Source organism: Lathyrus oleraceus, chromosome 5, assembly GCF_024323335.1.
Source record: "Lathyrus oleraceus cultivar Zhongwan6 chromosome 5, CAAS_Psat_ZW6_1.0, whole genome shotgun sequence".
Classification (NCBI taxonomy): Eukaryota; Viridiplantae; Streptophyta; class Magnoliopsida; order Fabales; family Fabaceae; genus Lathyrus; species Lathyrus oleraceus.
This window is the reverse complement of record NC_066583.1, coordinates 106,121,047-106,149,039: the sequence shown is the minus strand read 5'-3', so window position 1 is coordinate 106,149,039 and position 27,993 is coordinate 106,121,047. Positions and strand designations below refer to the sequence as shown.

Genomic DNA, 27,993 nt, shown 5'->3' with positions numbered 1-27,993 from the left:
ATTCCAATGTACAGTATGATGGAATCGATTAATGGCGCATTGGAGCAACTTTGTTCATAACAGCAAGTTTGCGAACTTGCTCAATTTCTGAATCAGCCATGTGATGCATATTAAGATCACTCGGTATTGGTGACTTCATTTCAAATGCATCGACGTTTCCGGCAAGACATTCTTCTGTTTGTTCTTCAGTAGCATGCAAAGTTTTGGTAACTTTTCACTCTCAAGTAGTTTCCAATGAGCAAGTCGCGGTCTCAGTATCCCATATACTTCAATTGCTTTTGAATTCCATTCGTCTCCACCTCTTTAAGTACAAAACAAACAACACAATATGGATCCCGGAATAGCACAAAAGCACTCCAAGCCATCGGTTTAAATTGCTGCTAAGTGTTTGAGCTGCTAAGGTTGCCGGTAAAGTGTTTCCTTCCTTGAATGGAAAATTGATCGGTATGTCATTCATTGTCTCAACTGTGGATGTCTCAGTCGTCGACCTTACAGTGAGGCTCGAGAAGACCAACCTCAATCCACGCCGAAGCTGTTGCAATACAAATACCCAATATCAGTTAATTCTACAACAAACTTTTCAGCTAAGTAAGTTACTGTGGTGAAAGTTTTCTTACCAATAGTGAAGTCTTGGAAATGGAGAGAATTGAGGAAGAGGGACCACAAGTGGAATAAGGACAAAACTCCCCAGACATCCTCTGTACAAAAAACCTCTCCACTGCACAGCAGACCTCCACTACTCTAAGGAAACAAAAACACAGCAGAGGAAAGAGATGAATGGCATATAAAAGGAGGATCACTGTTCACAAAAAACCCTAGAGAAGGTGAGCGGCTACCATTCAGAAAAGGAGAAGAGAGGTGAAAAAAACCTAATTTCTAGAGGAGGTGAGCGGCTACCATTCAAAGAGAGAACAAAGGAGAGGATAAAAGACATTTTCGAAATCTCTCTCTGCAACACTGTTCACACAGAAACATAACCCTCCATACTCCACGCTTCATCTGTACAAAAACCACAAGTCCCTTAAACTCTCTGCCGCCACCCTTGTTGCAACCAGAAAGGCTACAACCAGAACCGCACCGCGACTCGACATTCTTCCGGCGACAACAACAACCTTCGAGCTCAATCTATTCTTCATTTTTCTAGCATCAAACCTTATCTATTGGGGTGAGGACATCCTCGCCTAAGTCTCCACTGTAGTCACCCAAATCCGATCTCTTCGGCATAGGTAATGGTTTGGTTACGTGTTTTTATTATTGTTTGTTTTTGAATATGCTTGATGAGTTTCTTTACACTTGATGATTGTGTCACTTTAAGATATGTTTGGATTTCTGTTTGAAAGGCTTTGTGATTTTGGTTTTGTGCCGGAGAAACATGTTTCGTGGGATTTGCCGTTGTTTTAACATCACCATGAAGCAATGTTTCCTACTGGATGGCTTGTTGTTTCTTTGTTTAACTTTTCTTCACTTATGCATCGCTTTTCCCTTTTATTATTTTTTCTTGCCAATGTCTTCATCAGTGACTAGTGGTGGAGTTGGCCAGAGTGTTGGTTTGTTAGGTCCTTAGTCCTGTGTTCGACACCCATGCGTGTTGCCTTGGTTTTTCAACATTTTTTTATTTTTTCATATTTCTTTAATTCTCACATTTGATTATATGGTCTTACTACTTAACTAACATGTTTCTATTGTTCATTCATTTTTATTATTTTATTTTTAGCATAACTTAAATGATTATTCTTTCTTTGGGATTTATGTGAAATATAAATTTTTATGTGTGAGGTATGTTTAAATCATGATAAATCATCTCAATTTCATTGATAAAAAGGAAAAAACCATTCAAAAAATAATAATGATAAATATCACTTAATTCCCGACTCAATGTCGAGCCCGTTTCCATACCCTTGTAAGTCGATTGCTTTTAAGCTTCGTCATCAACCTCACATGGCTTACTCTTGGGCCTTCTTACAATGAGCTCTTAAGAAACATCAACTTAACTTTCAATAATTTCAAACCTCGGTACTTTAATTGTTTTAATTTAATATTCAAATCATTTTCTAAATAAAACGTGAAGAAAAAGATTACCTGGATGGAATGTCCAGTCGTAATCCCGAATATTAGGCTCAAGCTGTAAGAGCTTGCAAGCCATAAATATTCGTCTTCTCTTAAACGTTCAAATATTCAAATCATTTTCTAAATAAAACGTGAAGAAAAAAGATTATCCTGGAGGGAATATCCAGTCATAATCCTGAATATTAGGCTCAAGCTGTAAGAGCTTGCAAGCCATAAATATTCGTCTTCTCTTTCACACTCCAAGATTCAAAACCTCTTCTTAATAAAGTTGGAAGAAAAAGATTACCTGGAGGGAATATCCAGTCGTAATCCCGAATATTAGGCTCAAGCTGTAAGAGCTTGCAAGCCATAAATATTCGTCTTCCCTCCAAAACATTTATAAATATTCGAATCATTTTCTTGGCAATATTGGAAAGAAACAGACTGCCTGGGTGGAATGTCCAGACTTAGTCCCGAGTATTAGACCCAAGCTGTAAGAGCTTGTAGGTCACAAGTACTCGTCTTTCAAACTTCAAAATACTTAATTCCTAACTTAATACTTTTTTCAATAAAGATGGAAATGGAACATGGCGTATGCTGTGCACTCCTGAGACTAGGATTCGAGATGTATATCTCGCTCATCCAAGTTCTCGCCATCACTCAAAATACACCAAACCAATCAAACTCTTTTCTCGCCGCCGTGCGATTGATCTCTTAAACCTTTTCACAAACGAAAGGTACTTTGTTTCAAAACAATGCAAGGCAATGTTTCTCCACCTATTTTGGGTAGTCCAACAATGTTTTCGTCGATTTGACATAAAGTAGCTTTCGCTAAAATCGACCAACAAACAAAACATTTTTCTACCCAGAACTACGTAAGCCTTGATTTCTCTGTTGAGATACGTAGGAGCAGGATTTGTAAATCTTGTCAGGCCCACTAATAAAAAACTTAGGTTTAGTCCTTTGTTAAAAAATCCAAAAATATTCTCTTCTCATCCTTTCTTTCTTTCCCACCCAATAACTTGAAAAGCCTAACATTTCAAACTAACATTAACGCACACAACTGACCTAATGGTTCCCGTTGAGTACAACGGACGTGAGGGGTGCTAATACCTTCCCCTTGCGTAATCGACTCCCGAACCCTGATTTGGTTGGGACGACCAATAATTGTTGTCGTTTTTTCTTGGGTTTTATCGATATTTTCCCTTTCCTTTTTAGGAATACATAAAGTTCGGTGGCGACTTTGTTCAGTCCATCATTGCGAGCGTGCGATCGCGCTTCGCTTTGAAGTCGTATCCCCATTTTTTCAAGGTGCGACAGATGGCGACTCTGCTGGGGAATACTCAAGATGAATCCCTAAGTGAGTCAAGCCTAGTTAGGTCGTTTGTGTGCCTTTGTTTGTTTACCTATGTGGCTTTTCTTTATTGTTTTTACTATCTCTATTGTCATATTGATATGAATCTGTTGTATTGGTTCGATTATGGTTTGGTACTTGGATACTCTGATTGCAAACCTTGTGGGAAAGACTTTTTACCCGAGTCTCGAGTAAAAACATAAGATAGGAAGAGGTTGAGTAGTACGGGTCCGCGAGATGTATTTCTCGTTGGGTCGGTACGAGAACCTTACTTAGAGTAGATTCTTGAGAGGATGTTGTCGCTCGGCAAGTAAGTTGCCGTAAGCTTCGATATTTTCTTTAGGATCCATGACTCTGAGAACCATTTGTAGAACCTTAGTTCTTTGCCCAACTAGGAAAGATGGTTGCGTAGTGTGGGTCTGCGAGATGTATTTCTCGTTGGATCGATGCGAGAGCCTCACTTAGAGTAGATTCTTTAGATGGAGTTGATGCCCGGCAAGTAAGTTGCCGCAGGTAGCAAACAGTCTAATGGATCCATGACTCTAGGAACCTTTTTTTAGAAAAAAAACTTAGACCATACCTGGTGAGAACCATGTTCTATACAAAGCAATCAGACTTATCCATACCTCGGACCTTTGAACCTGTACCAAAAAAAAAACATTGCATCCATCCATTCATTGCATACGCATAAAAAAAACAAAATGCATCCATACATGCATTCATACATTTTCCAAAAAAAAAAAGTCTCACTCCGCCCTTTCTTCCACCAGTTTCACGCTGAATTTTCAACACCAGTATAATACTCGCGCCAGAGCAAGACAGAGAATGGCTGAACAAGAACAAGAGAGCGCCCGAGTTAGAGTTGAACTAGACGAAATCAAAGGAGGCATGTCCCAGATGCGAGAGATGCTGCAAGCTTTAACCTTCAGGTTCGAGATTCCACAAGCGACCGTGATTTCAGAGACCACGGGCCCATCAGTGGAAGTCCCACCTCAGAGGACGTTACCCTTAACCCTTCCCCCATATGGGCTACCCTATGACTTCGTCCCCCAAGCGGAGGTGGTGCACGACATGGGGCAATCTGTCCAACAAGCTGTGCCATTACCAGTTTACACCGACGCACGTCCAGTCATCCATACTGTGGTTCCACCAACCGCCTATGCTAGGCATGTTCCTCATTATGAAGATCAAAACCACATGTATCAGACTGTCGACTCAACCGTTGCTGGTGACGAAGTAAGGTTTGAGGATTTCAGAGAAGTAAAGGAGAACATGCAGCTCCTTGAGAAGAAGTTCCGGGATTTAGAGGGTGACCACATCTTTGGATCTGCTGCCAAAGAAATGTGCCTTGTATCCGGGTTGGTGATTCCAGCAAAATTCAAAACTCCGGACTTCGAAAAATACAAGGGGCATACTTGTCCGAAAAGCCATCTCATCATGTACTACCGAAAAATGGCTGCATACGTGGAGGATGACAAGCTGATGATCCATTGCTTTCAAGACAGTTTGAGTGGGGCTCCTTCCAAGTGGTATTTGAGTCTGGATCAAAATAGGATTAGGTGTTTCCAAGACCTGTCAGATGCGTTCATAAAACACTACAAGTATAACATGGATATGGCGCCTGACAGAAGACAGTTGCAGAGCATGTTCCAACATGACAAGGAGTCCTTCAAGGAGTATGCTCAAAGATGGAGGGAATTGGCTTCTCAGGTTGAACCACCTCTTGCTGAGAAAGAATTGGCCGAACTGTTTATCGACACGGTCCAACCCCAGTTCTACGAGAAGATGGTTGGAAGTGCTTCTTTGGGATTCTCCGAGCTTGTTGCTATAGGAGCTCGTGTTGAATATGGTGTAAGGAATGGAAAACTGGCGGCTGTAGCTGGAACTTCAAATGCTAATCCAAAGAAGTTCTCTGGAGGGTTTCCTAGAAAGAAGGAAGGGGAAACAAATGCTGTGACTGTTGGTCAGGGAAGAGCTCCTCCAAGAAGGAGACCACAACAGTACCCACCTCAGCAATATGTTCAACAACCAGTTCCCTATCAACAACCCATGTATCCCGTCCAGTATGCTCCGCAACCATACGTGGCTGCCGTGACGCCCGCATTCAATCAACAACCTGCTCAGGCTTATCAAGCGCCTCCAGCTTATCGACCAGCTCCAGTTCAACAACGTGTTGCGGCTCCGCCAGCTTATCAACAAGCACCAGCAGCTCCTGTTTATCAATAACCGAGAGCTCAAGCGCCGAGGCAGAATGCTCAGAACCAAAATAGGAGACAAGGGGAGAAGGCGACCTTCAATCCAATCCCAATGTCGTACACTGAGTTGTATCCCTCTTTGTTGCAAAAGGGTTTGGTGGTTCCTAGACCTATGGGACCTCCACCTGACCGTCTTCCTCCATGGTACAACCCTAATGCACACTGCCCTTTTCATGAAGGTGCCCCCGGGCATGACCTAGAGGGTTGCTACGCTCTAAAGCATAGGGTTCGTGAGCTAATTGAAAGCAAGATCTTGTCTTTTAAGGACATGGGACCGAATGTGAAGAACAATCCTCTTCCTCCCCATGGAGATCCTGCGGTGAACGCCATTGAAGATGCATCTACTGTTGTTATGGTTGAGAAGGTGGAGGATGTTAAGACCCCTTTGGCAGCATTCCATGCCCGATTGGTGGAAGCCGGCCTGGTTAATGTTGATCATGACAACTGTGAAGAGTGTGCCACATACCCGAAGGGATGTCAGGTGGTACGAGACAACATTCAAGATCTAATGGATAAAGGAGTGCTTCAAATATCCAGTGCTGTGAAGAACGAAGATGTGTTGGTGATTGAACCTTGTTTCAATTTACCTGAACCAGTCGAAATCCCATATTATAGTCGTGGAGTGGTCCCGGTGAACAGTAAGCCATCGCCTGTCGAGATATGTATGCCCACGCCTTTTCCCTACGAGAGCACCAAGGCTGTGCCTTGGAAATATGAGATTACTGTTGTGGATAAGGTTGTTGAAGGAAGTTCAGACGCTGAGGTGACAGAAGCTGTGAGTGAAGACGTCACAAATATTGCAGGAATGAGCAGAATGACCCGTAGTGGTCGAATCTATACGCCTGAATTCAATGTGACTCCTCAAGGGCCGGCCAAGGAATCAACAGTTGTAGCTCCCACTAAAGAACCCGAAGTGGTCCAATCCGAAGATGCTGTTGAATTCTTGAAGTTAATCAAGAGAAGTGACTACAAAGTGGTGGATCAACTGCATCAAACACCATCTAAGATCTCTATTCTGTCTCTGTTATTGAGCTCCCAAGCCCATAGGGAAGCTTTGTTGAAGGTGCTTGCTCAAGCTCATGTAACACAAAGCATAACAGTAGACCAATTTGATGGAGTAGTTGCAAATATCACAGCCTGCAATACTTTGAGCTTCAGTGGAGAAGAATTACCTGAGGATGGACAAAATCACAACCGTGCTCTCCATATCTCGGTGAAATGCAAAGATGATGCTTTGGCGAGAGTGTTGGTTGATACTGGATCTTCGCTGAATGTTATGCCAAAAAGAACACTCGCCAAATTATCTTATCAAGGACCAGCTATGACGCCTAGTGCCTTGGTAGTGAAAGCTTTTGATGGTTCCAGGAGAACCGTGATTGGAGAGGTGGAACTGCCCATATTAATTGGCCCTCATGTATTCCCGATTAATTTCCAAGTCATGGATATTAATCCCGCATATAGCTGCTTATTGGGGCGTCCCTGGATTCATGCTGCAGGGGCAGTTACCTCCACCTTACATCAGAAAATGAAGTTTGTAGTGGACAATCAACTAATCATCATTTCTGGGGAGGAGGACTTTGTGGTTAGTCACCTTTCATCCTTCAGGTATATTGAGGCTGATGATGACGCTTTGGAAACTTCTTTCCAAGCTCTTGAAATAGCCAATGCCACTTTTGTGGAAATGAAGGACCCTGCTGGGAAAGCTTGTTCATCTTTCGCTTCTCTGAAGAGCGCAAGGTCTAGCATCGAAGGAGGAAACCCTGAAGGTTGGGGTCAACTTATTGATATTCGTGAGAAGCATGATCGCTTTGGTCTGGGATATGTGCCTTCCGCTGCGAAAGGAGCCCGAGTCCCTACAAAGCACAACACCCGAAGCATCCAGGAAGTATTCCTCAGCACAGGATTCATCCATGGAGATCAGGTCAATGCAATTGAAGATAGCACCGAAAGTGAAGACGAGCCATGTTTGGTTTACCGGTGTGAGACAACTTTGAACAACTGGAAGGCGGTTGAGATCCCCGAAATTTTTCCTTTGTCAAAGTAATAATTGTTGTCTTTTTCCTTTCAAATCCTTAGCTCTGTCCAAGGCTAATGGATCATGTTGTATGGCCCATTTTCATTTTCAAATAATCATTATCAATGAATGAAAGGCATTTTGTTAAATTCTTAAAATTCATTTATTTTGCTTTCTCTTAAGAAAATGGCAATCTTTTCAAAAGCAAAAAAAAAAAAACTTTTCATTTATACATCTTTTATTTTTACTTTTCTAAAAATCAATCATTCAAACATGCAGAATAAACGATAACCCCGTTGAATCCAATGACTTTACTACCTCTCATAACTTTGACTCCCCTATCTACCAAGCGGAAGAGGAGGGTGGAGAAGATTGTTACATCCCCGACGAACTGGCAAGGCTGCTCGAGCACGAGTCCAAAGCCCTTCAGCCACATGAAGAACCGGTGGAAACAATCAACCTTGGCACAGAGGAAGAGAAGAAAGAAGTCAGAATTGGCACCACGCTTGAAGCAAGCATCAAAGAGAGATTGGTTAAGCTGCTACAAGAATATATGGATGTATTTGCGTGGTCATACCAGGATATGCCAGGTCTAGACACCGACATCGTTGAGCACAAGCTCCCGCTTCAGCCAGAATGCCCGCCAGTAAAACAAAAACTCCGAAGAACAAGACCAGATATGGCTCTGAAGATTCGTGAAGAAGTCAAACGACAATTTGACGCTGGTTTTCTCGCAGTGGCGAAGTACCCACAATGGGTAGCTAACATTGTACCTGTGCCCAAAAAGGATGGAAAGGTGAGGATGTGTGTCGACTATAGGGATCTGAACAGAGCTAGCCCAAAGGACGATTTCCCCCTACCACACATTGATACTTTGGTAGACAATACTGCAAGTTTTGCTGTATTCTCCTTTATGGACGGTTTTTCGGGATACAACCAAATCAAGATGGCTCCAGACGACATGGAGAAGACCACTTTTATTACCCCTTGGGGAACTTTTTGCTATAACGTAATGCCTTTCGGTCTCAAAAATGCTGGGGCAACTTACCAAAGAGCTATGGTCACTCTCTTCCATGATATGATGCACAAGGAGATAGAGGTCTATGTTGACGACATGATCGCTAAATCTCAGAATGAAGAAGATCATATGAGCCATCTGAAGAAGTTGTTTGAACGCCTCAGAAAGTTTAGATTACGATTAAACCCTGCAAAATGCACATTTGGTGTCCGTTCGGGGAAGTTGCTTGGCTTCATCGTTAGTCAACGAGGAATTGAGGTAGACCCTGACAAGGTCCGAGCTATACAAGAAATGCCTGCTCCACGCACCGAGCGAGAAGTCAGAGGTTTCCTTGGACGTTTGAATTACATCTCAAGGTTTATCTCACACATGACGGCCACGTGTGAGCCTATCTTCAAATTGCTTCGAAAAGATCAAGCTGTTAAATGGAATTCTGATTGTCAAAATGCTTTTGAGAAGATTCGTCAATACTTGCAAGAGCCTCCTATTTTAATTCCACCTGTCCCAGGAAAGCCATTAATCATGTATATGACTGTGCTTGAAGGGTCAATGGGATGTGTGCTGGGGCAACATGACGAAACTGGTCAGAAAGAACATGCTATTTACTATCTGAGTAAAAAGTTTACCGATTGTGAAAGTCGATATTCGCTTTTGGAGAAAACTTGTTGCGCGCTAGTATGGGCCACTCGTCGTTTGAGGCAGTACATGATTTGCCATACTACTTTGTTGATCTCGAAGATGGATCCAATAAAGTATATCTTTGAGAAACCTGCCTTGACAGGAAGACTTGCCCGTTAGCAGATGCTCTTGTCAGAGTACGACATCCAGTACGTAACCCAGAAGGCAATCAAGGGAAGTGTGTTAGTAGAGTATCTTGCTCACCAACCAGTTGAAGACTATCAGCCATTGAAGTTTGATTTCCCTGACGAGGATATAATGGTGATAAAGGATTGTGAGATCCCAGGCCCAGATGAAGGACCAGAACCAGGATCTCGATGGAAGCTCGCGTTCGATGGTTCCTCCAATTACAGTGGTCATGGTGTGGGAGCTGTTTTGATGAATCCAAATGGTGGCTTTACCCCTTTCACAGCAAGGTTGTGCTTTGATTGTACGAATAATGTCGCAGAATATGAAGCTTGTATCCTTGGTCTTGAAGCCGCAATTGATCTCTGAATCAAGATCCTTGAGGTGTATGGAGATTCAGCCTTGGTGATCTATCAAGTCAAAGGAGAATAGGAAACTCGTGATGCGAAGCTGATCCCGTATCGTGCTCATATTGTGAAGATGATAGAATACTTTGATGATATCACTTTCCATCACATCCCAAGAGTGGACAATCAAGTGGCTGACGCTTTGGCAACATTAGCATCAATGTACCAAGTCAGATTCCGTAATGAAGCTCCGCTTATTCGAATCAAGCGAAGAGATGAGCCTGCTTACTGTCAATCGATTGAAGAAGAAACTGATGGTAAACCATGGTTTCATGACATCTAGTGATATCTTTTAAGTCAAGAGTATCCAGAAGATGCTACATTGTTGGATAAGAAAACTCTGAGGAGGTTATCGTCCAAATTCTTTTTGAGCAATGATGTGCTTTACAAGAGAAACCATGACATGGTTCTGCTTAGATGCGTGGATAGACACGAAGCAGACATGTTAATCAAGGAAATTCATGAAGGATCCTTTGTGACCCATGCTAATGGACATGCCATGGCCAAAAAGATTTTGAGAGCTGGCTATTACTGGTTGACCATGGAGTCCGATTGTTTCAGCTATGCAAGAAAATGTCATAAATGCCAAATTTATGCTGATAAGGTGCATGTACCGCCAACACTACTGAATGTTTTGACATCACATTGGCCTTTCTCAATGTGGGGCATCGACATGATTGGTGCCATAGAGCCTAAAGCTTCCAATGGTCACCGCTTCATCCTGGTCGCCATCGATTACTTTACTAAATGGGTAGAGGCTGCTTCCTACACCAATGTGACGAGACATGTGGTTGCTCGCTTTATCAAGAAGGAGATTATTTGTCGCTATGGAATCCCAAGCAAGATCATCACCGACAACGGTTCAAACTTGAACAATAAGACAATGACAGAATTATGTGAGAGTTTCAAGATTGACCACCATAATTCTTCTCCATACCGTCCAAAGATGAACGGTGCTGTTGAAGCTGCCAATAAAAATATCAAGAAGATCCTGCAAAAGATGGTGAAAACTTATAAGGATTGGCACGAGATGCTACCCTTTGCTTTGCATGGATACCGAACTTCAGTCCGCACTTCAACAGGGGCAACCCCATTCTCCTTAGTGTATGGGATAGACGCAGTTCTCCCAATCGAAGTAGAGATACCTTCCACGAGAATATTGATGGAAGCCAAGCTGGATGAAGCTGAATGGATCCAGAATAACTATGATCAACTTAACCTCATTGATGAGAAGCGTATGACCGCTCTGTGCCATGGACAATTGTACCAGCAACGAATCAAGAAGGCATTTGACAAAAAGGTCCGTCCTCGAGAGTTCAAGGAAGGAGATCTCGTGCTCAAGAAGATCTTGCCAGTACACAAAGATTCACGTGGGAAGTGGACTCCCAACTATGAAGGCCCATACGTTGTAAAGAGAGCATACTCTGGAGGTGCTCTATTTCTCACAACTATGGATGGCGAAGAGCTCAGTCACCCTGTGAACTCTGATGCAGTCAAAAGATACTATGCCTGACAAATCCCGGTGGACTGAAAACCCGAAAGGGCGGTCCAGGCAAAAGTTAGGGATAAAAAAAATGGTAGCTCGCTAAGTCAAAAACCTGAAAGGGAGACTTAGGCAAAAAGGAGCGTCCCGGTGGATTGAAAACCCGAAAGGGCGATCCAGGAAAAAATTAGGGACAAAAGGCATAGACTGCATCAGTTCGTCACTGATCAACACAGAAGAGCAAAAAATGAAAGATCAATCTAGTTACTCCCTTCAGAAGCGAGGTCTCATGGAGTCATTGTTATTAGGGATAGTAGTAGTCATTGTGATTCAATGTAAACCTTTCCCTATTGCCATTTTCAAATTTGTAACATTCCATGGAGCTACGCCATTTGCGTGCTACCATTCTTGAATAAATACAAGTTTGCCCATCAAATTCTATCATTTGCTGTTTTTCTCTGATTTTCTTTGTTATGCAAAATGTCATTTATTTGTTAATAATGAAACTTTGAACTCAAAAAAGAATTTTTCAACATATTGAGAAACACAATTTTTGCTTTGACATGTGGAAATATTAAAAGGAAATCTTTCGTCTTTCCCCGCAAGTCTCAAGTTGCAAGACGCCCCTTGGATGATCAACATCTATCTCTAGAGAGCACAAATTTATCATTCTCTGGAAGGATTATTGGGCTAGTTGTAACTGTTCAGCTTGATAGATCCTCCTTTGATGCATTTACTCACTCCTTCGGTTGAGTTATGGGTGTTGAGGATTCAGTACCTCCATAAAGCTTGCCCTAACTTCCAGTTTGTACATTGTCAGCATTTGCATTTCATGATCATTCATACATCATGCATATAAGCAAAATCCAAATCATGCATAGCTCGAAGTGCTTCGCGCTCATTTGCATAATCTCAGGTCTCGTTGTTATTTGTATCCCTTGACCTCTGAGACCAGTTGTTACTGGCATCGTCTGTTAGGTCTGGTTGTCACCAGTGTCTTTGACCAAATCCAGTTGTAACTGTTATCCTTTAAGGTCGGGTTGTAACCAGCATTTATTTTAAACCCAATTGTCGTTGGCATCACTGTCAGTCTGTTTGTAAATACATTTGTGATTGATATCTGAAGTTTGGTAGTCGCCAACATCATTTCAAGTCCAGTTGTTGCTGGAAAACTCCGTTGTAGCCGGTAATTGTTTACTAATGACTTTCGTCAAGTCCAATTGTTGTTGGCACATACAGAGATTTTGAATACCTTGTCTTTCCCGATGGTTCCGTGAAAGTCATGTATGACTCCCCCTCTTGAGGAATTCCCGGAAGCTTGGAGGTTTTGTTTGATTTTCTCTGTAAAGAATCATCGTAGCCTTTTGCGTGGATGGTCTACTTATAAGAAGACTCCCGTCTATCTTTGTTTTGCATAAATTCCCTGTTAGGAATCTCCAAAATCTGTGATTGGATGAATTTCTTGTGAGAAATCTCCAGAACTATCAGATGTATTCTAAAGTGTCAGGTCATGTATGAACCTATTGATGAAACTTGCTTTGTATGTTTTCCAATATTCTCAGGTCATGTATGAACCTATTGGTAAAACTACCTTTGATTTTCCCCAAGTGTTGTCAGGTCATGTATGAACCTGTTAATTGAATACTCTCTGAATAGTCAAGTGTTGTCAAGTCATGTATGAACCTGCTGTTGAAAATTCTTTGGATGTTCCAGCATTGTTAGGTCATGTATGAACCTGTTGCTGTTAAGCTTTTATTCCATTATTATCAGGTCATGTCTGAACCTGTTTTTTTTTTTTTTTTTTGAAGAATCTTTCCAATGTTGTCAAGTCATGTATGAACTTGTTCTGGAAATTTTCTCAAAATATTCAAGTTTGTCATCAGGTCATGTATGAGCCTGTTGATATACTCTTTTTGAATTTTTCTGAGTTTGTTAGGTCATGTCTGAACCTACAGTCAGAAATTCTTGATATTCTCCAGTATTGTCAGGTCATGTATGAACCCGTTGTTGTTGAGCCTTTGTTCCAATGTCATCAAGTCATGTATGAACTTGTTCTGGAAATTTTCTCAAAGTATTCAGTTTGTCATCAGGCCATGTATGAACCTGTTGATATACTCTTTTCGAATTTTTCTGAGTTTGTTAGGTCATGTCTGAACCTGCTGTCAGAACTTCTCGATATTCTCCAGCATTGTCAGGTCATGTATGAACCCGTTGTTGTTAAGCCTTTATTCCAGTTTTACCAGGGCATGTATGAACCTGTGGCTGAACCTTTTATTCCAGTGTCGGCAAGTCATGTATGAACTTGTTGTGGAAATTTTCTCAAAGTATTCAAGTTTGTCATCAGGTCGTGTATGAACCTGTTGATATACTCTTTTTGAACTTTTCTGAGTTTGTTAGGTCATGTCTGAACCTACTGTCAGAAATTCTTGATATTCCCCAACATTGTTAGGTCATGTATGAACCTGTTGTTGAGCTTGTATTCCAGTATTGTCAGGTCATGTATGAACCTGTTGTTGAGCTTTTATTCCAGTATTGTCAGGTCATGTATGAACCTGTTGCTGAACCTTTTGTTCCAAGGTTGCCAGGTCATGTATGAACCTGTTGTAGAAATTTTTCTTATTCGGGTTTAGTAAGTCATGTGTGAACTTACTGCCAAAATCTCGTATTCTAAGTGTCGTTCATCGAGTTTCACTTTGAGTACTCTCCAGTGTGTGTCTGACTCCCCAACAGGATTGTTATCCCCAGCGAGCTGTTTTTACCATTTGTCTGTCTCCCTGTGGACCATCAATATTCCCCACAGATTGGTCTGTCAAGTAGCATCTCCTGTTAAGGATTCACCGTTTCCCTAATAGATAAAATCAAAAAAATAAAGAATCCTGCATCCATGCATATCATATCATAGCATTTTCATTTTCAGGTTCAAAATCTGGGTCTCCATGGTATTTAACCATCCCCCACTGCGATCCGATGAAAAATGTTGTTTCATTTTCCTCTGGTGGAGGATGTTTAAATAGGGGCAACTGTCATACCACGATTTTGGCCCTGAAAATTTTTCCCCATCAATCACTCGTTTGCATTCTTTCTTCATTCACCTTCATATCCTTCATTCATGTTCATGTTTACTATTTCATATTCTTTTTTTTACGTCTTTCACATTCCAAATTTATATTCGTATTTTCTTCATTCACATTGATAAAAATTCCATTCATATTCAAGAATTTCCACATACTCATTCATAGTTCGATTACTTCGTTCTTCATTCAATCATAATCATCCATGTACATGGCATATGAATAACTTATAATTAAAAAAAACATCTCGTCAGATGAATACATGAAGTTTCTAAGATGCAAAGAGAGATCTTTGTCTTGCTACAAGAAACACCAATTTTCAATCATTGCAAATCATAAGATTATCCAAAAAACATACATAATTTACAAAAATTAGCATTTGGACAAAATCCAACCCATCTCCAAAATCAGGAAGGAATGTGAATTGGTTGCAAAGGAGCTAAGATGGGAGGACTATCAATTGGGAGATAAAGGAGGACCACTTGCCTCTACACCACAGCCAACTGGTATGACAGGCTTTAATTCATCTACGACACAAACAAACGCCTTTTCTCCATCACCTGTATTTGGTCAATCATCAGCCAATCCTTTCTCTAGCACAACACCTAATTCTAACCCATTTGCACCAAAGACTTCAACATTTTCTTCTGGATTTGGAACTTCAGCTCCTGCTTTCAGTTCATCGGCTTTTGGTTCTTCAACGTCAGCAGCAGCACCATCCGTTTTTGGCTCATCCACATCTCCGTTTGGTGCCAACTCTTCGTCGCAGGCATTTGGGTCATCCTCATCCCTGTTTAATACTGCATCTCAGAGTACATCTTCACCATTTGGCTCAAGCACTTTTGCCAACACCCAGCCATCCCAATTATTTAGTTCTGCAGCCCCTTCAAATTCACAGTCTAGTCCTATTTTCGGTCAGAATACCTCTCCCTTTGGGCAGACTGCCGGGTTTAGTCAATCAAGCTTGTTCAACTCATCTTTGTATGGGCTTGTTAGAAACATTTTCTCAAACAGCGCACCACTCACGTCCAATGCTATGACAGGTTTTGGTCAAACAGTGCCGTCAATGTCAATACCATCCCAATCTGCGCAACCTGCTCAGTCAAGTGGTGCCTTTTCCTTTAGTAACTTTGGCCAGACGCAACCTGCTGGTGCAAGTAGCTTCGGTGGAACTCCAGGCATGTTTGGTCAGAATAATTTTGGACTTCAGGCTGTTCCCCAGAATTCTGTGGTTGCACAAGCAGCACCCATTACAAATCCGTTTGGAACACTTCCTGCTTTGCCTCAGATGTCAATTGGCCGAGTTGGAACTACTCCTTCTGTTCAATATGGAATCTCTAGCATGCCTGCCCAAGACAAACCGGCTACCGCAAGAATATCCTCCTTATTGACTTCTCGCCACCTCTCACAAAGACGAATCAAGATTCTTTAAGGAAATATAAGAATGAGGGAGCAAAGGTTCCATTCTTTATTGAGATGAGGAAATCCAGAAGTTGGGTTGCGCTACATGTTTCTGATAATAGTTGCTTTCATTATCGCAGACTTTCTCGACAATCATAGATTCCATCATATTGCAGCGGCTCCTGCAATGATCAAACCAAATCACGACAGTTAATATCCCAAAACCGAAAAAAAATCAAAAGGGGTTGTTGCATGCAGAATCACTTGTGAAGAACACATCAGAATCTAAGAACAAGAGGTTGGTGCTTTATGACACCTTAGTTTAGCGGTGCAAAAGTGACGAGGAAATTGTTTGTTGTCTCCCGTGAGCTTGGATGCTAGAAACTTCACCATATTGTGATCACACCGCAAAACCAGTCTCAACAAAGGTTTGTTCAAAATCTGTTAAAATGCTGGTACAATTTGAAACGCCGGCGAGTTTCGCTCTTTTCAAAGTTCTCAATGAAGGAAAGCTTTCTGAAGTTCGGGATTTATCTCTGGATTTTTCCACTGCTAATGCTGCAAGAAAGGTGGTCTTTTGACAGTGAGTGTTTAGGCTCAGGCCGTCGAAAGATTAGTGGAGCCAGTAGCAGGTTGTCATATTCACCATCCATGGATCTACAATCTTATGGAGCTTGCACGAAGCTTCTGTCTGACAAATCAGCATGGAGCAACCAGAAGTTTGTTGCTAACAGTGATCTCTCTGTTGTAGCCGTACTAATATGTGGTCACACATTTCATGCAGAATGCTTAGAGACTATGACTGCAGAATCAGATGCTCTAGTAATGAAACAGAAGTATGAGTGTGATTTACTGCAGGTGGCAAGTAAAATAGCATGTCTGGTATCCAGTTGTAGAAACTTGAGTTAGATTTCGAAGCATTTGTTGACAGGATCCGTGTCGGTCTTAAATCTGAAGAAATACACTCTCAGCAGCACAATGAATCGTTTTCCAGTCTCGATCATTTGGAAGCTGAACTTCAGCAACTCAATTCCAGAAATCATGATCTTACTCAAGAAATTGTAAAGCTAGGTACTTTGTCTGGGGAACCTTGTACTATTGTAAATACTGGTTCTTTAGCCACAGATATTGAAGTTGGGTATGAATCACAATTTCGTGGATCTAAAGCATTATGCAATGGCTATTCTGAGAAGTTAGACAGTACCGGCTCTTACGGTTTGCTTCATGATGAAAGCAATGGTCATCACATTGGAAGATTAATTAGTAAAATAATTAATATTGGAAATGATGTTGTCACAATTGATAAGGGCGAAGTACTAGCTGATGGTGTAATGCTTGGAACATTTTTAAGTTATGTGAAGAATATTTATGAAACTACAGGCACATATCCCAGGACAGATATTTGGACAGTGCAGTGGTCCTGGCCGGAGTTTGCTGCATACTGTGTAGAAAAGAGAAGGTGCACCTTCTGAAGTATCGAAACATCGGCATCATAAGAAACTCGGGGCTAAAGACATAATCCTCATTGAAACAAGAGTGTTATTTGTAGTCCTGATAACAGTATGTTGTATTTTGTTCTTCTGCCTGTTCCGGAAGAGTAAAACATCGAATGACGAGGAGGGGCACGTTACTGCGAGATCAGTAGCGGTTTCTGCAAGGACAGGAAATCGGAAGTCTTCAAAGTCTTTAAATTTTTAATTTGAATGGAAACATGCTTGCAGAAAACATTCCAATGGAGCTCGGTGATTGTGTTTCACTCACTACATTGGACCTTGGAAACAATCAACTCAATGGCTCTATTCCTGACAAATTGGTGGAACTAAGTGAATTACGGTGTCTAGTACTTTCTCACAATTATCTGTCGGGGTCTATTCCGTCAAAGGAATCTTTGTATTTTCGACAACTTACTGTCCCTGATTTGAGTTTTGTTCAACATCTTGGCGTGTTTGATCTTTCGCACAATAGATTGTCCGGCACGATACCATATGAATTAGGGAGCTGTGTAGTAGTTGTGGATCTATTGCTCAGCAACAACATGCTTTCCGGGAGCATTCCGAGATCACTCTCGCGTTAGACAAATCTAACAACTTTGGATTTGTCTGGAAACTTGTGTCAGGTTCCATTCCAGCAGAGCGTGGAGATGCTGTCACACTCTAAGGTTTATATTTGGGACATAATCAACTCTCAGGTACCATTCCTGGTAGTTTCGGAAAGTTAACTGGTTTGGTGAAGCTGAATTTGATAGGAAATGTGTTGTTTGGTTCAATTCCAATTAGTTTTGGGAACATGAAGGAGTTAACTCACTTGGATTTGAGCTATAACATGCTCAGCGGCGAATTTCCATCAATTATGTCAGGCGTGCAAAGCCTTGTCGGTCTTTACGTGCAGAATAACAGGCTTTCAGGCCAAGTGGGGGAGCTTTTCTCAAACTCCATGACATGGAGGATCGAGACAATGAGTTTAAGCCACAATTGCTTTGACGGAAACTTGTCGTGGTCTTTGGGAAATCTTTCATATTTGACGAATTTAGATCTTCATCAGAATCAGTTGACCGGTGAGATTCCTTCAGACCCTGGGAATCTAATGCAGCTCGAGTATTTTGATGTTTCGGATAATCATTTATCTGGAAAGATTCCAGAGAAGCTATGCAGCCTAGTTAATTCGAATTACCTGGATTTGTCGCAAAACAGATTGGAAGGGCCTATTCCAAGAACCGGTATTTGCCAAAACCTTTCAAGGGTTCGATTTGTGGGAAACATAAACCTTTGTGGCCAGATGTTGGGTACAAATTGTAAGGTCAAAAGCATCAGTAGATATGAATTGTTTAATGCATGAAGGCTTGGTGGAATCGCCATTACGGTTATATTAATAACCTTGATCTTTGCTTTTGTTCTGCATAGATGGATTAGCAGGAAGCAACACGATCCCGAGGAACTCGACGATACCAAACTGAATAGTTATTTGGATCAAAATATTTACTTCTTGAGCAGTAGCAAATCAAAGGAACCAAGGGAGATGTTACTGTCTTAAAGCCCACCCTTTTGACAGCAGTACCGGCTATTATTGATCGTATTCGAGATGGAGTTATAAAAAAATGTGGAAGTGCAGGGTGACAAGATAAGGAACCGCAACAGTTGGTCAAGATGGATTCAAGCAGCCTCCGGAAGTTCAGGATCATTTGTGACAGAGGTTCAATAGGACCAACTTATAGAGGCTACTGAGAATTTATGTCGGAATAGTGATGCTATTGGAGATAACACCAAGGAGTCTTCTGAAGCAACTCTGGAAGATATTGCTCATAATTCAAATTCAACTTTCACAGAGCAGAATCAAACAAAGATGCGTTTCAAGTTCCTAATATGAGCCAAGAATAGGATACCGACAGTCATCAATTCAATGATAATATATCACATGCAGTAACAAGCAGACTGAACACCTTTCATACTTCAAGTTTGTGGTGATTATGCGTGGGGAACTCGAGACTTGAGCTACTCAATTGCCTGCATTCCAATGTACAGTATGATGGAATCGATTAATGGCGCATTGGAGCAACTTTGTTCATAACAGCAAGTTTGCGAACTTGCTCAATTTCTGAATCAGCCATGTGATGCATATTAAGATCACTCGGTATTGGTGACTTCATTTCAAATGCATCGACGTTTCCGGCAAGACATTCTTCTGTTTGTTCTTCAGTAGCATGCAAAGTTTTGGTAACTTTTCACTCTCAAGTAGTTTCCAATGAGCAAGTCGCGGTCTCAGCATCCCATATACTTCAATTGCTTTTGAATTCCATTCGTCTCCACCTCTTTAAGTACAAAACAAACAACACAATATGGATCCCGGAATAGCACAAAAGCACTCCAAGCCATCGGTTTAAATTGCTGCTAAGTGTTTGAGCTGCTAAGGTTGTCGGTAAAGTGTTTCCTGCCTTGAATGGAAAATTGATCGGTATGTCATTCATTGTCTCAACTGTGGATGTCTCAGCCGTCGACCTTATAGTGAGGCTCGAGAAGACCAACCTCAATCCACGCCGAAGCTGTTGCAACACAAATACCCAATATCAGTTAATTCTACAACAAACTTTTCAGCTAAGTAAGTTACTGTGGTGAAAGTTTTCTTACCAATAGTGAAGTCTTGGAAATGGAGAGAATTGAGGAAGAAGGACCACAAGTGGAATAAGGACAAAACTCCCCAGACATCCTCTGTACAAAAAACCTCTCCACTGCACAGCAGACCTCCACTACTCTAAGGAAACAAAAACACAGCAGAGGAAAGAGATGAATGGCATATAAAAGGAGGATCACTGTTCACAAAAAACCCTAGAGAAGGTGAGCGGCTACCATTCAGAAAAGGAGAAGAGAGCTGAAAAAAACCTAATTTCTAGAGGAGGTGAGCGGCTACCATTCAAAGAGAGAACAAAGGAGAGGATAAAAGACATTTTCGAAATCTCTCTCTGCAACACTGTTCACACAGAAACATAACCCTCCATACTCCACGCTTCATCTGTACAAAAACCACAAGTCCCTTAAACTCTCTGCCGCCACCCTTGTTGCAACCAGAAAGGCTACAACCAGAACCGCACCGCGACTCGACATTCTTTCGGCGACAACAACAACCTTCGAGCTCAATCCATTCTTCATTTTTCTAGCATCAAACCTTGTCTATTGGGGTGAGGACATCCTCACCTAAGTCTCCACTGTAGTCACCCAAATCCGATCTCTTCGGCATAGGTAATGGTTTGGTTACGTGTTTTTATTATTGTTTGTTTTTGAATATGCTTGATGAGTTTCTTTACACTTGATGATTGTGTCACTTTAAGATATGTTTGGATTTCTGTTTGAAAGGCTTTGTGATTTTGGTTTTGTGCCGGAGAAACATGTTTCGTGGGATTTGCCGTTGTTTTAACATCACCATGAAGCAATGTTTCCTACTGGATGGCTTGTTGTTTCTTTGTTTAGCTTTTCTTCACTTATGCATCGCTTTTCCCTTTTATTATTTTTTCTTGCCAATGTCTTCATCAGTGACCAGTGGTGGAGTTGGCCAGAGTGTTGGTTTGTTAGGTCCTTAGTCCTGTGTTCGACACCCATGCGTGTTGCCTTGGTTTTTCAACATTTTTTTATTTTCTCATATTTCTTTAATTCTCACATTTGATTATATGGTCTTACTACTTAACTAACATGTTTCTATTGTTCATTCATTTTTATTATTTTATTTTTAGTATAACTTAAATGATTATTCTTTCTTTGGGATTTATGTGAAATATAAATTTTTATGTGTGGGGTATGTTTAAATCATGATAAATCATCTCAATTTCATTGATAAAAAGGAAAAAACCATTCAAAAAATAATAATGATAAATATCACTTAATTCTCGACTCAACGTCGAGCCCGTTTCCATACCCTTGTAAGTCGATTGCTTTTAAGCTTCGTCATCAACCTCACATGGCTTACTCTTGGGCCTTCTTACAATGAGCTCTTAAGCAACATCAACTTAACTTTTAATAATTTCAAACCTCGGTACTTTAATTGTTTTAATTTAATATTCAAATCATTTTCTAAATAAAACGTGAAGAAAAAGATTACCTGGATGGAATGTCCAGTCGTAATCCCGAATATTAGGCTCAAGCTGTAAGAGCTTGCAAGCCATAAATATCCGTCTTCTCTTAAACACTCAAATATTCAAATCATTTTCTAAATAAAACGTGAAGAAAAAAGATTATCTTGGAGGGAATATCCAGTCATAATCCTGAATATTAGGCTCAAGCTGTAAGAGCTTGCAAGCCATAAATATTCGTCTTCTCTTTCACACTCCAAGATTCAAAACCTCTTCTTAATAAAGTTGGAAGAAAAAGATTACCTGGAGGGAATATCCAGTCGTAATCCCGAATATTAGGCTCAAGCTGTAAGAGCTTGCAAGCCATAAATATTCGTCTTCCCTCCAAAACATTTATAAATATTCGAATCATTTTCTTGGCAATATTGGAAAGAAACAGACTGCCTGGGTGGAATGTCCAGACGTAGTCCCGAGTATTAGACCCAAGCTGTAAGAGCTTGTAGGTCACAAGTACTCGTCTTTCAAACTTCAAAATACTTAATTCCTAACTTAATACTTTTTTCAATAAAGATGGAAATGGAACATGGCGTATGCTGTGCACTCCTGAGACTAGGATTCGAGATGTATATCTCGCTCATCCAAGTTCTCGCCATCACTCAAAATACACCAAACCAATCAAACTCTTTTCTCGCCACCGTGCGATTGATCTCTTAAACCTTTTCACAAACGAAAGGTACTTTGTTTCAAAACAATGCAAGGCAATGTTTCTCCACCTGTTTTGGGTAGTCCAACAATGTTTTCGTCGATTTGACATAAAGTAGCTTTCGCTAAAATCGACCAACAAACAAAACATTTTTCTACCCAGAACTACGTAAGCCTTGATTTCTCTGTTGAGATACGTAGGAGCAGGATTTGTAAATCTTGTCAGGCCCACTAATAAAAAACTTAGGTTTAGTCCTTTGTTAAAAAATCCAAAAATATTCTCTTCTCATCCTTTCTTTCTTTCCCACCCAATAACTTGAAAAGCCTAACATTTCAAACTAACATTAACACACACAACTGACCTAATGGTTCCCGTTGAGTACAACGGACGTGAGGGGTGTTAATACCTTCCCCTTGCGTAATCGACTCCCAAACCCTGATTTGGTTGCGACGACCAATAATCGTTGTCGTTTTTTCTTGGGTTTTATCGATATTTTCCCTTTCCTTTTTAGGAATAAATAAAGTTCGGTGGCGACTCTGTTCAGTCCATCATTGCGAGCGTGCGATCGCGCTTCGCTTTGAAGTCGTATCCCCATTTTTTCGAGGTGCGACAATTAGGAAACTCACTCATCTGGACATGGGCATCTGACCCTGTGGAAGACACCTTACAAGCAATAGGTACATTTAACGCGTCTCAACTTTTAGAGCAAAAGAGTGTTACCGTTGATGCTAGTGATTATTTGTGGTACATGACCAAGGTTTTCATCAATGAAACATCCACTTGGAGTAATGCAACTTTGCAAGTGAACACATCAGGCCATGTTCTTCATGCCTATGTTAATGGACAATATATTGGCCCACAGTGGGGAACATATGATAACCTTCGTTTTACATATGAAAAAATCGTTTCATTAAAACAAGGTACCAACATTATAAGTTTACTAAGTGGTACAGTTGGTCATGCGCATTATGGTGCATCTTTTGATATGAAAGAAACTGGTATTGTTGGGGGTCCTGTGAAACTCATTGCAACCAGTTCAGGTAATACTATGGATTTATCAAAATCTAGTTGGTCATACAAGGTTGGATTAAACGGTGAGGCTAGAAGGTTCTATGATTCTAAAATTAAAAATGGAGTTCAATGGAACATAAACAATGTTGTTATAGGAAAACCATTGACTTGGTACAAGACTACTTTTAAGACCCCTGAAGGTAAAGACTCTGTAGTCGTGGATTTCATAGGCCTTACAAAAGGACATGCATGGGTTAATGGTCAAAGTATTAGAAGGTATTGGCCTACAATGGTAGCTGACAAAAATGGATGTGATATTAAATGTGATTATAGAGGAAATTATGGAGCTGATAAATGTTTGAGTGGCTGTGGAGAACCATCTCAGAGGTTTTACCATGTGCCAAGGTCATTCTTAAATAATGACACAAAAAGTAACACGTTGGTTTTGTTTGAGGAAATGGGTGGAACCCTTTTAATGTGTCTGTTCAAACAGTTGCAATTGATTTTATATGTGCAAGAACAGATTATGGAAAAACCTTAGAACTAAAATGCCCTGATGGAAAAACTATTTCAGAAATCCAGTTTGCGAGCTATGGAGATTGTCATACCCCAAAATTTGCCCATTAATATTTCAAGACATTTTTCAGGGCACTCCGACTCATTTTTATGACACTGATCTTAAAGGAACAAAGGCCCAGCTCACGAATGGCCCAATCCAGAAAATGGCCCAAACTGGCCTGTTCGCTACGCGTTCGCTACACGCTCGCCTAGCGAACGTTCGCTACACGCTCGCCTAGCGAAGCTGACAGACAACAGAAAATTTCGGGCTTCATTCTGAGCCCATTAGGTCATGAAAAAGAGCATTATAAATACCAGCACTTCAGTAATGAAAAGGGAGAACGAAAAAGGACGAAAGGAGAACCCTAGCAAGCAAACCCTCGCGCTCACAGACGAAAAACCCTGGAGGCTAACCCTGAGAATTCCGAGAAACCCTGAAGGAAAAGCCGGCGGCAGCAAGGTCACTTCCGCTCAATTCGATCCGGTCGGCCAATTCAAGGTTACAATTCGATTACAAACAGGTTGGCATTGCTATTACTACCTTATGTTCTTAATTTGCATATGGCATTATGATTAAATTTATGAAAATATCTTAAGTTTGTCATGTGAATTGTAGTGTGCACTTGAATACCTTAAATGATTAACCATATAATTGCTGTAATGAAAGCCATAAGGCATAAAATTAGTTGAAATTGTACTGATATCAAAACCAGAATCCGCAGTCGCTCGCTAGCACGTCGCTAAGCGAGCATGAAGCGAGTATTCGCTAAGCCTTCGCTAGGCGAGGCAGGCGCGAACCTGACAGTAGCCGACTTTTCTATTCTGATTTTTCATTCATGTTTTATCATAGCCAGGCATTGTTTATCTGATCATATTACTGTTGTGATTTCTTTTGCGGTGTAATCCTCGATTGCACCCTGATTTGGTATTCTAACCCGTTTGCTGAATGTTGCAAAGGTTCACACACCCCAGGAAAAGATTGTTGTTTAGGTCTTCCACTTTATTTGTGGGATACCCTTGTGAAGAGCTGCCCTAAATTGCTTAATTAATTTTAATGTATTAATTTTAATGTATTATTTTTAATGTATTGATTTTAATGTGGAGATTCACCCTAATTACCTAATTAACTTTAAAACATGGCCTCTAAATATGTGATCTTGGACCTCTCTTTTGCCCTACGGTATTACGGTATAACGGTCATGTCCCGCGAATGTAGGGATACACTTAGCAACGGCCCTTCGGTTAAATCATCATAAAATAAATCATGGTCCCTCGGATGTTGCCTTCGAAAATACGATTTTGTCCCTCGATGACCCTTCGGTGTAGCCTACGGTTAAATGATGATCGTCCCTTCGAATGCTAAGGTATCCTTACAACTGTTGCCTTCAATGACCTATCGATGACCCTACGATGACCCTTTTACATCCAAAGGATAAAACTACTTACTTCTCAATAGTAAGGACAGTTTTACCCTCATAAGGATAGGAAATGCCCATAACGACCTTAGGAAGGTATAACTCTCAATTACTGGATCATAACCTAAAACATTTTCCACCCCTCACACCTTGCAAGTCCTAGAAAATCACCACTTGGTATACATTCATACTAGAATCATTACCAAGTTACATTTTTCTAAACGGTTTTTTTTCAAAATCAAACGAGATAAATACTTTGTATACATTCATACGAGAATCATTACAAAGTTAAACTCTCTTTTCGAAACATTTTTAAACAATTCACCAACACTTTTCAGACAAAAATATAAGTGATCCAGCAATTAAGAGCCCATGGATAACCATGGATACAAAGGATGATAACACCTTCCCTTTGTATAATGTACCTCCCGAACCCAAAATCTATTGAGGTCTTTCCTGTTCTTTTCCACCTTTCCTTATTGGATAAAAGAAAAGTCGGTGGCGACTCTTGCTATCCGCGACATTGCGATAAAAAGCAAAACACCCCAAGTCAGTTCACCGTATGACAGAACTGGCGACTCTGCTGGGGATCATTACAAGAGAGGTTACCTTAAAAAACAAGATCACTTATTTAAAATTGTCTGATTTACTTTTAAGGGATTGCTTGGGTATTCTTGAGTGAAAGATCCTACACCCGGATCTAGTGTACCTTAGGTAAGTAGCAATAGATCATCGCGACTATCCGGCGTATACTGGAATGGTTAAAATGATGGCTACGGTTAATGTGACACTTTGGATGTCCTGATGTTCCTCATGTTTACTTGAGGAAAAATCTGGCATCTGCGTGGTGTCATTAAAGCATTAACCAGACTTTTAGAACCCTAATTGACTCATCCTGGCCATTAGAAAGTAGTGAGATAACTGACTTCGGTTCCGACTGGGGTTGGTTGAGACTCGATACTACACTCCTTAAGATTGGACTTTAGGGAAGCTTCGGTCAACCACTTGGTGTTGCACTGAAGTGGACTTGAGGGAAGGTCAATGATTGGAGATCCTTTTAGAACCCGGTTACTATTCTAGGACAGGTTGAACCAACTAAACTTCAGTGGGGAGGGTACTTACCTATGGAACTCATGCAAGCCTTAAAACGTAGGAATGATGGTTGTGTGACTTGCTTGTGCTTGTTATTTATTTAACCTCATAACATCATAACATCATAACATCATGACATCATAACATTGTACTAACCATTTCACGGACTTAGGGATTTAACTTTGCTCTGTTTTGTAAAGCTATGGCTCCCAGGAAGACCATCCGGATTAATCTTGTAGCAATCTCTCCTCAACTCAAGAACTTAGTGTCAGAACTTTCCGATCATGCCCAGTTCATCAAGAAACACGGTTCTCTCCTCAATTTGGTTACCACTGGTTTCAAAGAAGATATGATGAGAGTTTTATTCCAGTTCTTCGACCCTAAACATCATTGCTTCACATTCCCAGATTATCAGTTGGTACCTACACTGGAAGAATTCTCCAGACTACTTGGGATACCTATCCTTGATCAAATACCTTTCAGTGGTTTAGAAAAGGTTCCGAAGGCTGAAGAAGTTGCCGCAGCTTTACACATGACGAAGTCCGACATTGAAGCTAATTGGGTAACAAGGAGTGGAGTTAAGGGTTTACTTGCCAAATTCCTGACAAATAAGGCCCGAGAATTCTTAAAAGTTATGAATGTCCGTGCTTTCGAAGACATCCTGGCATTGCTAATCTATGGCTTGGTGTTATTCCCTAATCCAGACCAATTCATAGACATGAATGCTATTAAGATATTTCTCACTCATAACCCTGTACCTACCTTGCTGGGAGACATTTTGCATTCCCTCCACACTCGTACCATGAAGAAGCAAGGGACTCTCATGTGCTGCATACCTTTGTTGTCTAGGTGGTTTATTTTGCACCTTCCTCAATCAGTCTTGAAGAACGAGCAGAATTTGAAATGGTCTCAAAGGATAATGTCGCTCTCCCACCCAGACATCTGTTGGTGTCCTCAGTTCAAGGAAAATGTTACCATCATTGACCGTTGTGGCGAGTTCCCTAATGTACCACTCCTAGGAATAAGAGGAGGTATTACTTATAATCCTGCTTTAGCTCTGCGACAGTTTGGTTGTGCTCGAAGAGATGGTCCACATGAAATGATCATCGAAGGCATTGTGTTCGACTATGACAACGATTCCCAAGGCCTCCGTCAAAGATTTGTACGAGCTTGGGGCATGGTGAAGAGAGGTACGTTAGGACAGAAAAATTTTATTCCTATGGAACCTTATCTCAGATGGGTACGCACCAGAGCTCGTGAACTTGTCATGCCATATCTTACAATCGGACCTCAGATTGTCGAACCTGAAGCTGAAGGAGGTGCTCCTCAGATCATTTCTTACCCAGATATGCCTACCGATGTTGAGGAATTGAAAAGATCCTGGACCCAGTTGAGAGAGGAGAGAGATACTTTCGAAGCTCAGTTCAATGCAGAAAAGAAGAAAGTATTAGAGCTCACCAGCCAGCTTAATGAGGAACGAAGACTCAATGCATATCTTCGCCCAAAAAGAAGTCGCCCCTGGGAGACTTGAGCTTTCATTGTATTTTTATTATTATTCCTTTTGTAATGAACATTGATCAAAGAAATTAGCAATAAACATTTCTCTCTTGTTGGTGATTTACGCAAAGTTAAATTTCAAAAGTCCTTGAAAACATTTCATGCATTGCATAACATAACATAACACTGCATAACAGGTATTTTACAAGTTCAATGTTCTCACAATTCGATTACAAACAGAAAAATGGATCTCGAACAAACTGTCAAAGATCTCCAGACTCAGAATGCTCAATTCAAGGAGATGATGCTA

General features: G+C 40.9%; 1 long non-coding RNA gene and 1 pseudogene across 1 annotated transcript; one reads left to right on the top strand and one right to left on the bottom strand.

The window, feature by feature from the left end:
• LOC127079036 (beta-galactosidase-like) overlaps positions 1–27,993 on the top strand; it is a 104,428-nt pseudogene that overhangs the window by 51,382 nt on the left and 25,053 nt on the right.
• On the bottom strand, positions 293–20,795 carry LOC127088031 (uncharacterized). Its single transcript, XR_007790105.1, has 3 exons — positions 20,470–20,795; positions 618–1,112; positions 293–532 (listed from the first exon to the last, which is right to left on the bottom strand). It is a non-coding gene; the product is annotated as an uncharacterized LOC127088031 (long non-coding RNA).